The 16336-nt window shown below is 43.1% G+C and overlaps 1 protein-coding gene across 4 annotated transcripts in view; it reads left to right on the top strand.

The window, feature by feature from the left end:
• The window catches only part of LARS2 (leucyl-tRNA synthetase 2, mitochondrial), a 157495-nt gene that overhangs the window by 40938 nt on the left and 100221 nt on the right, over positions 1–16336 (top strand). The gene's annotated exons all lie outside the window — the stretch shown is intronic.

A 16336-nucleotide genomic window follows, 5' to 3' on the forward strand; every position in this document is an offset into this window, starting at 1 on the left:
TGTTTGGGATCTTAAAAAGCCGGCATCATAGTGTCGGCAGAGTTGTGTTCCATGCTGGATGTTGAGAAGAAATCTGCTTCTTGCTTCGTTTGGGGTGTTGGCTGAGTTCAGTTCCTTGGTGCTTGTAGGACCAGGTGCTTGTCCGCCAGGCTCTTGGTTCTTCGAGTCTGCCTGCACTCCTCCTGTGCCCTCTGTGTGGCTTCTCCAGCGATAGTAGTTGGGTCCCTCTCATCCCTCTCATGCCTCCAATCCCTCTGACTTCATCCTTTTGCCATGTCCCTCTGATTCCAGCCAAAGAAAGATCTCTCCTCCTTAACCAGCCCATGTGATTACATTGGGCTCACCTACATAATTTAGCATAATCTCCCTGTTTTACCTACATCTACATAATTCTTGTAGCTTCTAAACTAACATGTTCACATGTTCAAGGAATTAGGGAGTGGACATTCTACTGCCCACATCCCGACACCAGAGGATACCCACAAATTAAATCTCAATAGATTGTAAAAGATATCATACAAGGTATTTTCTCTGACCACAATGGGATGAAGAGGAAATTAAATAGCACATTCTTAAACAATCAGTGACTCAAATCACAGGGACATTAGGAAATACTTCGAGACAAATGAACAAGGAAACACAACATACCAATACTTCTGGGATGCAGCAAAAGCAGTTCTAAGAGGGACATGTATAATATATGTGCTGACATCAAAATACAAGAAAGATGTCAAATAAACAACCTAACTTCACAACCTAAGGAACTAGAAAAAGGAGGGCAGACTAAATCCAAAGCTAGCACAGGGAGGGAAATAATAAAGATTACAGCAGAGATCAATGAAATAGAGAATAGAAAAACAGTAGAGAAAACGAACGAAACCAAAAGTTGGGTGTTGAAAAAGACCAGCAAAACTGACAAACTTTTAGCTAGGATTGACTGACAAAGAAAAAGACTCCCATAACTACTAGTAGTAAACTACTAGTAGTATAATGTAGATGAAATAGGTAAATTCCTAGAAACAAAACCTGCCAAAAGGAGATTGGATCAGTCATCAGAAATCTCCAGACAAAGCAAAGTCGTAGCCTGGATGGCTTCACTGCTGGATTTGGCCAGCGCAAGGTACAGAAGAAGCCCAACCACAGGAACCTCTGTCCTGATGGAACCAGAATGGGCCTCTCTTCTGGCATGATGTTTATCATCCCAGAAGCTCATAAAATCCCATTGTTCAAGAGTTTTTATGGAAGTCCCACCCCTTCTCTTCCTTTCCAGAAGTTGGTTGTTGTGGCTGAAATTCCTAGTCCTCTATTTGTCTTTCTGGTGACCATCCTGAGTCTATCTAGGGTCCGCACCCTAAGTCACCTCAGGTATGCTCAGAAGGACAAAAAAGACCTTTTGAAGGACAAAAAAGACCCAACTTCTATCAGGAAATTCTAAGGATTTTTGGAGCTTTATGCCAATAATGGGGACAGAAATGTTATACAAATATATTTATTATATCACAGATTTCAATTATGAGATTTTGTTTTACAGCCCAGAATATGACCTGCCTTGGCATCTGTTTTGAGAATGATGTGGATTTGGCTGTTTTGGGGTAGAGTGTTCTATAAATGTCAATTAGGTTCTGTTGGATGTTGAGTTCTAACTCCTATCAGGTTCTGTCATTCATTTGGAGGGAGGTCTTAAAGTCTTCAACTGTAATTGTGGATTTTTTCCAATGTCCTCCCAGTTTTGACAGTTCCTGCTTCACATATTTTACAGTTCTGCTGTTTGGTGTACATACATTTAGGACTGCTGCATCTTCTTGGTAACAAACCCTTAATTGTTATGTAATGTTCCTCTCTGTCACTAGTAATTTTCTTTGCTTTGAAGTCTACTTTATGATGTTTTACCTTGTAGTACATGAAATATAAATGAAATATACTGATAATACAGCCACTCTACTTAGTCTCCTTTATCTTACATTAATAAAGCCTTTCTTTCTCTTTTGTTTTATTAGAGTTGGTTGTTTTTGTCTTTGTTTTTTAGTTTCAGAGGTAGACGTCAGTGATTCGTCAGATTTCTTCCTTTCAGCTAATTTTTACATGGTATATCTTTTTAATCCTTTTATATTTCAACCTACTTACATCATTATATTTGAAGGGAATTTTTTTCAAAACAGAATATAGTTGGTTCATTTTTTAAAATCAATTTTGCCAAACTGCCTATTAATTGGTATATTTGCACCATTTACATTTGATGTAATTATTGATATGTTGTGGCTAAATTCTGACATTTTAACTTATTTTCTAGTTTCTTTTATTTTTTTGCTTCTCTGTTTTCTTTTTCTGCCTTGCTATGAATTACTCGAGTGATTTTTAGAGTTCCATTTAGATTAATCTATACTTTTTTGTTTTTAGTGTGTTGTATAGCTTCTTTAGTTTTTGCTTTAGGTATTATATTACATATATAATGTATCAATGACCATTGGTATGGTCATTTTACCAGTTTGAATGAAATGTAGGAACCTTTACATTCTTTTATTCTTCTCCATCTGTAATATATTCAGAAAACTCGGGAAAAAGAAAGGCTATTGTATTTACCTACATTTTTGCTTCTTTGTTTTTGTTTTTTTTTTTTTTTTTTTCATTCCTGATGTTTCAAGATTCCCTTTGGGGGCACCTGGATAGCTCTCCATTGGGTGTCTGACTCTTGACTGTAGCTCAAGTCTTGATCTCTGGGTTGTAAGTTCAAACCATGCATTGGGCTCCATGGTGGGCATGGAGCCTCCTTTAAACAAAAAAAGTTTCCCTTTCTTATCTTTCTTATCATTTTCTTTCTATGTAAAGAACTTACTTTAGCCATTCTTTAAGGTAGTTTTGCTCATGACAGATTCTCTTGGTTTTTCTTAATCTGAGAGTCTTGATTTCTGCTTCATTGAAGGATACTTTCACTGGATAGCCAATTGTGGGTTGACAGACCTTTTCTTTCACTACTTGAAAAACATGCCACTTCTTTTTGGCCTTTATGGTTTCAGGTGAGAAATCTGTCTTTTGAATTTTCTCCTTATGCATTATTTCCTGTACATCCTGTAATGCATTGTTTCTGTCTGTCTGCTTTTAAGGTTTTCTTCTTCATCTTTTGTTCTTAGACATTTGATTATGATTTGTTTTGGAGTGGATTTCTCTGGATTTATCTTGTTTAGAGTTTTACTCCGTTTCTTGAATATGGAGGTTTATGTTTTTCCAAATTTGAGAAAATCTTGACCATTATTTCCTAAAATACTTTTTGTGTTCCATTCTTTTTCTTCTTCATTTATGAAACGTCAATGATTTGAACGTTAGATCTTTTGTCATCATCCCAGGTGTCCCATCATCCCATCTGTTCATTTTTCTCCAGTCTGTTTTCTCTCTTCTATTCAGTTTAGATAAATTCTGTTGTGCTGTCTTCAAGTTCATTGATTCTTTCCTCTGCCCCCCTCCATTCTGGTGATGAGCCTATCCTTTGAGCTTTTTATTTCAGTTATTTTATTTTCTAGTTCTAAAATTTCCATTTAGTTCTCATTATAACTTTTCTTTGTAAAGACTTTGTTTTTTTTTTTTTTCATTTGTTTCAAGTGTGTTTGTAATTTCCTATTGAAACTTTCTTATAATGGCTGCTTTAAAATCCTAGTCAGATAATTTTGGCAGTCTAGTCATTATGGTGTTGGTACATGCCAATTGTATTTCTTTCTTAAAGATTTTATTTATTCATGATAGACATAGAGAGAGAGAGGCAGAGACACAGGCAGAGGGAGAAGCAGGCTCCATGCCAGGAGCCTGAGATGGGACTCGATCCTGGGACTCCAGGATCACGCCCTGGGCCAAAGGCAGGTGCCAAACCACTGAGCCACCCAGGGATTCCCCCCAATTTTATTTTCTTACTCAGTTTGAGATCCTCCTGGTTCTTGGTATGACTAACGATTTTTTTTTTTAATTGAAATGTGGACATTTAGGGAATTCTTTTAAGACTCTGGATCTTATTTAAACCTTGTATATTAGCAGGGATTCCCTGATACTGCTCCAGTGGATAAAAGGGGAGCACTGCCTCTATACTTCTAGGTAGATGTGGAAGTCTAGAATCTCCAGATGTCCACCATCAACACCCTGGGAATGGAGGACCTCCTTGTTACAGCTGGGCAAGGGTAGGATAGAGGCTCCCCACTAGGCCCCTGCTGATATTACCCTAATTGGGAAAGAGGACATTGTTACTATCCCCAATGAGGATGCCACTGACACCATAGGGGATGGCCCTGTGACCACTGAGCAGGGACGGACTTCCTGACTCCTCTACCACTCCCATCAAGGAAAGGGAGGGGCACTTCATTACTGCTGGTTGGGGTAGTTCAGATATACCCTGTGGTCTCCACTATCACTGCCAAGGAGAAATGTTCATTAATGCCCAGTAAGGGTAGAAATTCTGGTTCTCTACTAACTTCCTCTGACACTGCCCTGGCGCAGAGTTTGAGCTGCCTGGCTATAGCTAGCCAAAGTTGTAAGTCTAGGGTCTCCCACTAAGCCTTTGCTGGTGGGAGTGAGCTGCCATTTTTTTTGTGATCCTGGGCAGAATAGAGCAGTTGTCTAGGTTTCCTTTCTTGCTAGGTTGTCCCTTCCCTAGTATTCGGGCTAGAGCAAACAGGCTTTTCTTTTTTCTTTTTTTAAATTTTTAATTCTAAAAAATTTTGGTCTGTACTCCTTGACATTTCTGGGTTACTGGCTTAGTTAGCTGCCATTTCGGGACTTAGAGATATCAGGAAAATCCATGGAACTTACCAATGTGTCATTCCTTAGGTGCTAAGGTCTTTAACTGTTCCGCCTTCTCTTTTTCATTTTTCAGAGTCTTAAGTTTGTTTTACACATGGAATAACTAGGGTTTTTAGTTTTACCTAGTGAAAAGAATAGGGGAAAGTATATCTATGCCATTTTCTTCTAGGAAGAAGATATTTTTAAAACTCCCCCTACCTCCTGTGAGATTCTGATCTGTGCTTCCCTGCCCCTTGCCCTTCCCTTAAAAATCACTGAACGAAAAGATATCCAAAATAATTTTCTATACTTTTTTCCCCAGTTTAAAGTTTTATCTATTGGTCTGTGTCACATGTGACAGGTTTCAAGCTGTGACAGGTTTCTACTACTCATTGCTTACGGCACTTGCAGGCAGCAGAACAGCTCATTTTGCTCACTGCTGTCACTGTTTTTGCATCCATGGAACTGATGAATTGATATTTCCTCTTCCTCTGGATCCATGCCCATGTCTAACAAATAGCCTTCATATTATTCAGGAAACCTGGAGAACTCATGTCTCAAAATACCTTTCAGAGGACTCTGTCCTGCTAATTCTGAAATTTTCAAAAATGTTGCAGATAAAATTAACATTCTTTTGTCCCAGAAAAATGGGACAATTGTAGGAGAGCAGGTTTGGCTCGGACAGTTGAAATACTGGCATCTGCCCAAGTAGACTGATAACAAATTGCAATTCAAACCCATTAGTCTCATCTGTCGTTTAATGGAAGGTTTTCTGTTCCCAACTGTCTAGTTAGAAAAGCTGTCTGTATTGTTAGACGGCCGTGATGAAACCCTTGTCAGCTGGCAGAGAACAATTACCAAGAAATTAAGCAAATTGTTGCTTCTCATCCGATTATGGATGAGATGTCGGAGTCTTGTGTAGTTTGTAGCAGGAGATAGCTTTTCAGGTTCCCTAAAAATGATAGTGCTCAGAGTATAATGGTCAAGAAAATAGCAAGAAGAGAAACTCACCAATCAAGCTGATTTCAGTTGAAAGACAATGTGAGCTGTCTTAAAACTGCAAAGACCATGATTCCCTTCCATTAATATTCATTCTCTAAATTGGCCTCAAGAGCATGGAGAACATAAGCCTTTCAAATTACGTGAGAATCTAGCCGTAGCCCTATATTTGAAAAACAAGACCTTCAAGAATAAAATGCATGCTGTATAAAAGCACAGTGCCTAGCATTTGTCATTTTCAATTTTCATGAAATGCTCATTTTCAGTCTAAAGTTAGACTCGAGATAAAGGAACATAATTACATAAAAATGAGCTCTTAGACAAATGTTAGGGTCATGATTAATTAATTACTCTGATATTAACACTTGTTCCCTCCACTCTACACAAAGGAGGAGAACAGGGAAGGTAAAGGAGGCCAGAGGCAGAAGCTTGGCAAAGATAGAATCTAACAGATGGTTGAAGGAAGAGAGATACAAAGAAGTGGCCAGTAAGGCTGAGAAGCCTAGGCTTTGGGAGCCTTAGGAAATAACAGTCTGGGAAGGAGGAAGCAGTGGCCATGTGGTCTAGGATGGGAACCCCTGGCCAGGCCTATAGGCGACTCCTGGCCTTTCCCTGCTGATGGGAAAGGTGCAAATGAGGTAAAATGAAGCAACCTAGTGGCAGGGGCAGGTGCCAGGCCTGGACTGCTCGGGAGTTGGGGTGGATGGTGGATTGTCTCTCTTTCCCCCTCAGATAAATGTGACTGCATGGTCAGGGCTGGGGATGATAATTCAGAGGAACTTTGCATAAAGAAGGACAAACCATGAGATGGTCCACTATAGGTAGCCTTAATCTTCTTAGTGATGGAGGAGCAGTCCTCCCCATGCCACCAACTAGTGCTGGTAATGTAGCTGGTACCCAGTAAATGTCTTTGGAGCGATTCAGTAAGTGAATGAGCAAAGAGAACCTTGGCTTGGGTGGAAAATCTATCCTTTCTGCTCTCACGTACCACCATTTTCTCTCCTTTGCTCAAGCCGATTAGTGAGTCCCCCAGGATGAGGACTGGGTAGTAGACCCTCAGTGAATGTTTTCTCCTGGGGATCACATGGGAAAAAAAACAAAATTCAGAACCAGCTTTATACCAGGGAGCTGAGAAACTGATCTCAGTGGATTTTTTTTTTTTTAATTATCATTTGTTACTAACATTGTAGAAGTGGCTAATGGAGGTTAACGTGTTTCCTTTTTTTGCTTTTGGAGGTTTAGAGATTCTGCATACAGAAGTCTTAGAGCACTTAGTGTGGTATGAATTTGGGCAGTATTTCTCTTGTGAACCCATATTTGACAAAATTTAGTACAAATAAGCTAGATTATGGTTCTGAGAAGAAACATACCACTTTTTAAGAAAGCCTGCATGTTTAAGAAATAGCAAGGGCTCTGTCTCAAGACTTTTTCATTTTTTTTCTTTTTTAAGATTCTGACACTTGACTACCTGAATTTTGATATATTTGTTGTTTTAATGAAGATTCATTGAGTACCTGCTGTGCATCTATACTGAGCCAGACAAGCTGACCCTCTTCAGATAACCTTGATCCTCATAGCAGTTTCCAGATGAGGAAAGTGAGCCTTAGGGAGGTGAGACCTTTGTTCAGGGTCACCAGCGAGTCCATAGCAGACCCATGGGCAGAATCCAGTGCTCAGACCCCGGTCTTTAGCCTGCCAACCCTATGCTCCTGCCATCTGCCGCCCTCCACCTGCCATCAGGGGCTGACAGCCTGTCTGGGAAGGTGAACAAATCTTGGGGACTTGAATCACAGAAGCAAGAAAGTCTGTGTTAGGTCCTAAAAGAGGGGTATGTGCTTGACATTTCAGATGGAGTCAGGCAGGAGCATGGAGCACTAGGCCTCCCTGTCATTCCCCTGTGGCCTGGGCAGCAGACCAGTTGTCTGCCCACGCTGTGGAGAGGGAAGCTTGGTGATGCGGGAATACCCTGGGGGCTCCACCTTCTCATCTGCATGCTGAACATTTGCCAAGTGTATTACCCACATTTTTTTCATTTAGTCATTGTGTCCATCCCAGGACTTGGTCCAATTAGTGACCCCTTTTACCAATGTATTGGTTATCTCTTGCTGCATAACAAGCTGTCCCCAAACTTAGTGGCTTCACAGTTTCTGTGGATCGGAATCTAGGCATGGCTCCCCTGGGTGCCCTGGCACAGGGTCCCTCGTAAGGCTGTCACCAAGGTGGAAGTCTCATCAAGAACTGTAAAACTATGGGCTAATTTCAAGTAATAGTCACTCTATGAAATCAGTGACGTTTAGAAAAACCGTTTATAATCTTAAGAGAATCACCCATGCTCAGTGTCATCCTGAGGCAACTCAGTGTGTGTTTATATGTTGCCCCTTTTTTCCCTGACATTCTTTTTATATTTTCATTATATAACTGAAACCATAAAATATATTCAATTTTGTATCAAATATCATATTCCCATGTCATTAAACATTATACAGTGTTTATGTAAGTAAAGGATATAGTATTTAAGCCATTTCATTCGTTCTAGCATTAGTGTACATCATGCAAATATTCAATGGAAAGACAGCCGTGTAAACCTTTATAATACAAGTTTAAGTGTATGTTATATGTGTTTGGTTCACACAGCACACCCTGCTTTGAAAACACTTGGCATCACGTCTTATAAAAGTCAAGCTGACTTTGAGAGGAGGAAATCATTTGCAGAGGTGCAGATCCCGAGTCACTCCGACCCACATTTGGATCCTAATTTTGCCTCTGACTAGCCATGCAAATTTGAACAAGTTATCCCGAGTCTTTGTTTTCTGATCTGTAAAATGATGATTTATTCATTCAACAGCCATTCACTAAACATCCGTGGTACCAGGTAGTGTTCTAGGCACTTGGAATATATCAGTGGGAGGAAAAAAGACAAAACTCTTTCTCAGAGGAACCTTGAAATGAATACACTAGGAGTGGGGAGAGAAGAGGAGACAAAGATTGGCAGTAAACATAATAAATAACTGAATAATAAAGTACACTAGAAGATCATAAGTGCTATGGAAAGGAAAAAAGGTAGAACAGGGCAAGGGCAGGTGGGAGGATCAGGCGGTGAATTGCAGTTTCAAACCGGGAGCTCAAGCCCACATTTGATAACCAGAGTAACTGACTCCTGGGATCATACTAAGAGCTAAATGAGATGCTTCTAAGTAGCCAAAACCAAGTCCAGCACTGCTCAGGGCTTGGGAAATGTTCACTGTTACTATGTCTGCTGCTGTTGTTTTTGCTCAAAGCATATTCACCCCGGTATTCCTTTATGGTGGAGTGTTCTGGCTCCTTCCTTCTGCTTGATTTACCCAGACCTCCCAGGAGTATGTGTGTGAGTCAGTCCAGACACAGCAGGGCAAGCCAGGGGGTACTACTCAAGGTGGTGTTTTACTCCCTGATGTCCCTCTGAGTCGAGATACCTGGGTTCCAGTGTCCCTCCTGCCCCCCCACCCCCACCCAGAGCTGGGCAGCCTTGGGTGCTGCCCCCTCCCCTAGCCTCAGCCAGGTGTACAGGGTGCACAGTGCCTGCCACAACAGAGCTGCCACAGGGAGTGAGATGAGAGGAGGAGGGAAGAGCAGTGTGGGAGCATGGAGCTGTGCACAGACGTGTCCCGTCGCCTGCTAATTAAGACTCCCAGCCTGAAGCTGTGTTGTGCCACCTGCCTCCATTTTCTCTGACCCCTTCCTGCCTAAGTTCCCTTTAGGGGCGTCCAGGTGAGGATTTAAACATCTTCCTCCTCACCCTCTCCCCAAGAAGCCTCAGGGGAGGACCAGGCCACCATTGTTGGTTTTCTGCAGCCTCCCCTCCAAGAAGCACTTCTCTGGGCAGAGACATGAGCTGTCAGAAAGTCTGGCATTTTTAAGCAGTCGACCACTGAGCATAGGTAGTTACCCGATCAGGTTGCTTTTTCTGTTGTTAGAAAGGTGGGTTTCAAGTGGTGATTTCTTGCTCTTTTTTTTTTTTTTTTTTAAGATTTATTTATTTATTTATTCATGAGAGAGAGAGAGAGAGAGGCAGAGACACAGGCAGAGGGAGAAGCAGGCTCCATGCAGCGAGCCCGATGTGGGACTCGATCCCCGTCTCCAGGATCACGTCCTGGGCTGAAGGCGGTGCTAAAGCGCTGAGCCACCCAGGCGTCCCCCCAAGTGGTGATTTCTTATTGTTTCCTGCCTGTGTATGTCTTGGAAAGACAGAGAGGGCAAGGACTCTGTGAGAAGGAAGTGAGTCTGCTGGGCAAGACAGGAATCAGGCAGGCTGGTGGAGAGATCCCGCTCAGCACAGAGTGCTGGGGACCTTGGTAGAAATCGCACATCGACTCAATCGTGCTCTTGGCTCCTGCTGAAGCCCAGTTAAATGCTGTGAAGACATGGGCAGGACCAGATCCTGCCTTTCACGCGGTATATTTGGGAGGGAGATGTATTTGGGGGGGAACCTCTTTGCAGTGATTCTTAACACTGGCTGCTCTTGACATTTCTGGGGGTGGGGTGAGACCCAGATGCCAGAAACCTCTATAGCTGTGTTCCAAGGTGCCACAAAGTTTGAGAGCCAGTGCTAAGTTTAGAGGACTTCCTGTGGGGGTGGCCGTTACTGTCCCATTCTGGCAGATTTTCTCCCTCTTCCTTCTTCTAGCACAGCAGGTGCATGGAGCTCTGGACTGGAACCTTGTACCAGCACCAGTCAGGAACATCTGGTGCAGCCTGGATTGATTTTTTTTCTTGTCTTCAGCTGCACAATATGAATCCTGAGGCTGGCTTCTCATGTCCTTTGAGCTATGCTGTGTTTTCAGAGCCCCTTCCCTCTAAGATTGGAGAACCTGACAAGGTCATTACTATACGTTCCCTTTGGATCCAATGCAATAAGGAATAGATGACAAAAATGCATAGTACAGAAGATCAGTTTTTAAAAAGGGACCTCTCTCCTCTGTTTCCAGGGTCCATTGATTTGAAGGCAGGAGGTTCACAGTGAGACCGGGGAGAGAGGGCGAATGTCTTGCCTCTGGAAACCAACGCATGGCAATTGCTCACCTTTCTTATGGTGTTAAGTTCCCAGGGTACTGGGCTACTGAACGGCTGACTTAATAAACATGTAGCCTCAGGTTTTTGTTTTATTGTATGTAATCCTAATAGCTAAGCTGAATATGGTGAGGCTGCCAGGCAAATTAGATTCATGATAGCTTTGAGTGATGTTAGCTCTTCTGTGATCGGGGACCAGTCTCTGTTAGAGATGCCAGGGGAAGCAAGGAACAGCGGGCCAGCTAAAGCCTACCAAGGCAGAGGGACTTTGGGGAGGTGACTTATCTGGCTCTACCTGCCTGGGTGTATGTATGTGTTGTGTGTAGAGGTCTCCAACTGGGTCATGTGTTTAGTCTTTCCCTCATAAGCACAATCTCTTTGTAGTAAGAAGGCCCATATTCGGGAAGGTATTAATGATGCTAAGTAACAGTGAGTTAGCTCTCCCTTTCACCTTGTTCCAGTGGCCTGCCTCTGAGTGTGTGACAAGGAAGCCAGCCTCACACTCTGACACACCATGGGCTAGGCTAAGGGAAGTAGCCCCGGCAGCCCCTCCTATGTGGCCAGCACATGCTCTATATACATTATCGCATTTGCCCTGACAACATCCCACTCAGATGGTCTTCAGTACCCCAATTTTCTAGATGGGGACACTTGGCGAGGGCCACATAGCTAATGGTGATGTTAGGATTTGAACCCAAGTCAGTTGGCTCCAAAGTAGATTGTCTTTCTTGTAGATCATGCTCTCTCCGAGTCTTCATGGAGTGAGGAGTGTGAGCCTGAGGAGGCCTCTGTGAAGTACACAGAAGGTAGCTAACTACCCTCATTCTTTCTTCACAGACCAGATACTGTCTCATATCAAGGACCATACAGTAGGCTCAGCCTTCTGGGCTTCATCAGGGCCGAATCAGGGTGCTGCGGGAAACCCCCTGGCAAAGCCAGCTTCATTATTAACTCATGCAGTCAGGGAGGTATGGCTGGTAGGCCTCAAAGGATGATGTTTTGAGCCTCACCTTCTGCTCTGAGGGAGCTCACCTTCTGTGTTGGGCGCTATGTTTGGCTGTGAATGTGCAAAACATTTTTAATGCTAAAAACCTGGCATTATTGTAAGATGTAAAATTGCAGTGCAGAGGAACGATTCTAGGTAAGATCCCAGATTCATAAATTTCGTCTCTTGACAGCAAGATTGTGTTTTCTGGAGTTCAGGGGGATATAAAAGGCAATACTTTTATATAAATCTATGTGGAGTATGGCTGAAATGCAGCTGCTTTTGGAGCTATAACTTTGAACTGCTTGGTTTTGTTTAAAAAACAAGTCTACAGCAATATTTGGGTGGCTCAGTGCTTGAGCTTCTGCCTTCAGCTCAGGTCATGATCCGAGAGTTCTAGGATGGAGTCCTGCATCGGGCTCCCCACAGGAAGCTTGCTGCTCTCTCTGCCTATATTTCTGCCTCTTTCTGTGTCTCTGATGAATAAATAAATAAAATCTTAAAACACACACACACACAAGTCTACAGCAACTTGGGTGTTGGCTTATTTGGAAAGCGGGACAAAGGAAAGCAGGGGAATGAAAAAGGATCTGGAACATAGTGAACATTATTCACTTGACTTCTCTGGTGGTCTCATGGAGAGGTCTTACCCGGTTGGTGCCACCCCACAGCTTGTGGGCAGCTGTAAGCAACAGAACCATGGACACAGGGCTCCCCCTTGGGGTCACTGGCAGGGCTGGCCCTGGAGGGGGCCGGATTCCAACAGAGGATACTTAAAGTCTTATTTGTTCAACCACTCTCTCATGAGAGAGGGATAAACTGATGTCATATCAAGAACAACCGTATGTCTCTCCTACTTCAAAATAGGAGAATTTATTACCCGAAGTTACTACGTGAGATTTGCCAAGTCAGACGACTTGGAAGCCTTTTACAATGATTTAAAATTTATACAGTTAAATCGGTCACTCATTTCCCAGTAGCACTTTGCGTGCAGAGGAGAGTTCCAGAATCATAGCTGCCTACACCTGCCAGACTTGACAGACCTCTCCCTCGGTTGATCTTGGAGTTGGTAGAAGGGCGAGGAGGTGGCGTCCCACAGCATTTCTGTGTAACCCTGCAAGACGTCCTCAGCAGAGATGCCATCACGCCAGCTGAAGAAGGAATTCTAAGTTAACTTCCTTGTGTTTCCACTTTTATGGCTTTTTATGGAATGCCCGCCAGAGAGTTGCTTTGTTCACTCTCCCTTTATCTGCCTGTGGTCACAGACTCAAAAAACTAAAAAGATCAAAACCCTTAGAGCAGGGTCTCTCCCCTTAGTATTACTGACATTTGGGGCTAGAGAATTTTTTGTTCTTGAGGTTATCTTGTGCATTGTAGGGTAGTACCACCACTACAGTAGTGACAAAGATGCCTGCCAACATTAACAGGTTGGGATCCCTGGGTGGCTCAGCGGTTTGGTGCCTGCCTTCAGCCCAGGGCATGATCCTGGAGTCTCGGGATCGAGTCCCACATCAGGCTCCCTGCATGGAGACTGCTTCTCCCTCTGCCTATGTCTCTGCCTCTCTCTCTCTCTCTCTCTCTCTCTCTGTCTCTCATGAATAAATAAATAAAATCTTTAAAAAAACAAAAAACATTACCAGGTGTCCCTGGGGAGAGGGTGATCTGTGTTAAGAACCCTCTTCTTAGGGAAAGGAAAGAAGGGCTGTTAACATCTTTGTGAGTGCTGACCCCCCCCCCCCACTGCGCCCCCCAGGAGACCTTTGTCCACAGGGCTGGGTTTTGAGTAAATAGTTCCCCAGACATGGAATTTCTAGTCTGTTGACAAAAGTTAAAGCTTTTAAGCAGTTCAGTTCCAGAAAGATGTCTTCGATATTTTGTACTGAGATGAGACATTAGAAGACTAGAAAGAGCTATTTTGGTTTTTTGAAGTGTCCCCAAATTAGCAAATCAAGAGAGGTTCCCGAGGGTTCTAGGACTTTTTTCAGGAAATGCATTTCTGAGCAGGGTTGATCTTCCAGACCATGTTTATGGCTCCTGGGGAGCCTGGTGAGTATGTGCTCTGGCATGTCTTACAGGTTAGGTGGAAGGTAGTGAGAGTGCTGGCTGGGCCTGGTGTCCAGCAGATGGGAGTAACCGGAGATCAGATCCCATCTCAGGGCATCCCCACCTCTTCTGGGCAGGTGGCTGTGGCACCAGGCACCACAACAACTTTGGGGGAGGCTGATGAACATGCAATTGAAAACTGTCAGGAGTGGATAATGGTCCTTGGAGCAGAGCTCTTCAAGCTTTACCCTTCTAGCAGCTGACAGGACTTTCTCTTCAACCAATATGTGCAGAAACCCAATATAAATAAGATGAGTCAGAGCCAAGTTTGAGGCCAGGGTGCATGAAGGGGGCCCACAGGCCCCTTCCCCTCCCCTCTGCTCCCCTCCGCTCATCTCACCTCACTTCACCTCTCCTCCCCTCCCCTCACTACAGGGGAGAAGGCTCTTTGAGGAGAAGGCACTTTGCATTACCCATCTGCCTGAAGGTAGGCTAATGCTTGATTGGATAACGATCTTTTTCTTTTCCTGACTGGATCTATCACCTTTTTTTTCTATTTTAGGTGAAAGTGGTTTTCAAAGCCCTAAGCCAAGATGAAAATAATAATGCCAATCCATTCCTATTTAATTTTTCTCTCAATACAGAGGCAGATTCAAGGGCTGAGAATACACGCACACACACACACACACACACACACACACACACGCATGCACACATGCACACACGCACATATATTCATTTGAAGTATTTTGATATTATGAATCATAAAACTTAAATCTATAGAAAAATAAAAGAGAACTCCCTTCTCCATATAACAGTTGTCAATGATTTGGGTCACATTTGTTTCACATGTTTCCTTAAACTTCTAACGCATGAGAATTTTAAAGACACAATAACAAGGTCTGGGAATATTTTTACCCAGTTCCTGTGTCCCTCCCCCTCTCCCAATGCCCCCGTTTATCTTGTGGATTTGATGTGATTTGAATTTAATTTGTGAAACCTATGCGAGGGATACAGATTTGACTCAACATACAAGCATTCTTCTTTCCATTTAATTTTGGGGCGCCTCAACCTGAGCAAAACAAAACACACAGAGCATGGCTCCTACCCTGGGTTTTGTTTTTTTTTTTTTTTCCTGCCCTGGGTTTTGATAAAAATGGGAGCTCTTAAGTAGCTTCTCTGGAAAACTGGGGAAGATGAGTTCTGTGCATGCCTGTGAGGGCTGGGGCTGAGCACGTAGCTGGTAGAGAAAAGATCATGAAACCTTAGAAGGTGAATTTGGAGGTTTGGGGGAACAAGCATGCCTATCGTGTGCTGGTCCCATGCTCGAGTTGGCCAAGTACTTTGTTCATGACACCCCTGCAGACCTAGCCTCCTGGGGCCTCAGGGCTGTGTTGTGCATGTCCCAGCTTTGGCATTGCGTGAGGCCTGGCTTGCCAGGGGACAGCTCCAGTGGGAGCAAAGCTGTTAGACTGGTTGGTTATTCTCTACCTGCCTTGCAACAGGGGGTGTGGAGCCAGTGATCAGAGTTGAATACCTTGTTTTCTCAGAGTTCACTCTGCTGTTTTTTACAAAACAGCACACAAAAGGACCCAAGAATCCTACAAAAGAAAGAGCCTACTGGGGGCACCAGTTTACCTGATATCTTGCCAAGTGCTGGTCACACTTGCCCTCCCATCCTCGGTTTTTCAACTCTCTTTTCATTCATTCATCTAAAGAAAGACTAAGTTGTTTGCACTTTTGATACAAGTATGCGTTGTATCTATAATTCATTCTAAATGGAACCATTTAGAATGGTCCCTGCTCTACATTCATTGCTTTTAGCTATTTTTTTGAAATTAAGGACCACTTGAAAAGAAACAATGTGACGGGGATCCCTGGGTGGCTCAGTAGTTGAGTGTCTGCCTTTGGTTCAGGTTGTGATCCCAGAGTCCTGGGATTGAGTCCCTCATCAGGGGAGTGAGGAGCTTGCTTCTCCAACTCTGCCTCTCTTTGTGTCTCTCATGAATAAATAAATAAAATCTTAAAAAAAAAAAAAAAAAAAAAAACGGTGTGACAGTGTAGAGGTTGTATGCTTACTTGACTTTTATCAACTTAGAGACTGGTTCCTCAGTAACTTGTTTTTAAAGATTCTGTAGTAAGGGGATCCCTGGGTGGCTCAGCGGTTTGGTGCCTGCCTTCGGCCAGGGTGTGATCCTGGAGTCCTGGGATCGAGTCCCACATCAGGCTCCCTGCATGGAGCCTGCTTCTCCCTCTGCCTGTCTCTCTCTCTCTCTCTCTCTTTCTCTGTGTCTCTCATGAATAAATAAATACAATCTTTAAAAAAAAAAAAGATTCCATAGTAAATGGCGTTTTCGGGACAAAAAACCAAATTTTTGGAACCTTAGATTTAGGCTTAGAAATATAAGCCAGGTAATTTCTCACTAAGTTTAATTTTTAATAATGATTTTAATGGGTCCTCCTAATTAGGCAGGAGCCTGATTCACCTAATGGGATAAATGGAAT

Source organism: Vulpes lagopus, chromosome 7 (assembly GCF_018345385.1).
Source record: "Vulpes lagopus strain Blue_001 chromosome 7, ASM1834538v1, whole genome shotgun sequence".
In the NCBI taxonomy this organism is placed as follows: Eukaryota; Metazoa; Chordata; class Mammalia; order Carnivora; family Canidae; genus Vulpes; species Vulpes lagopus.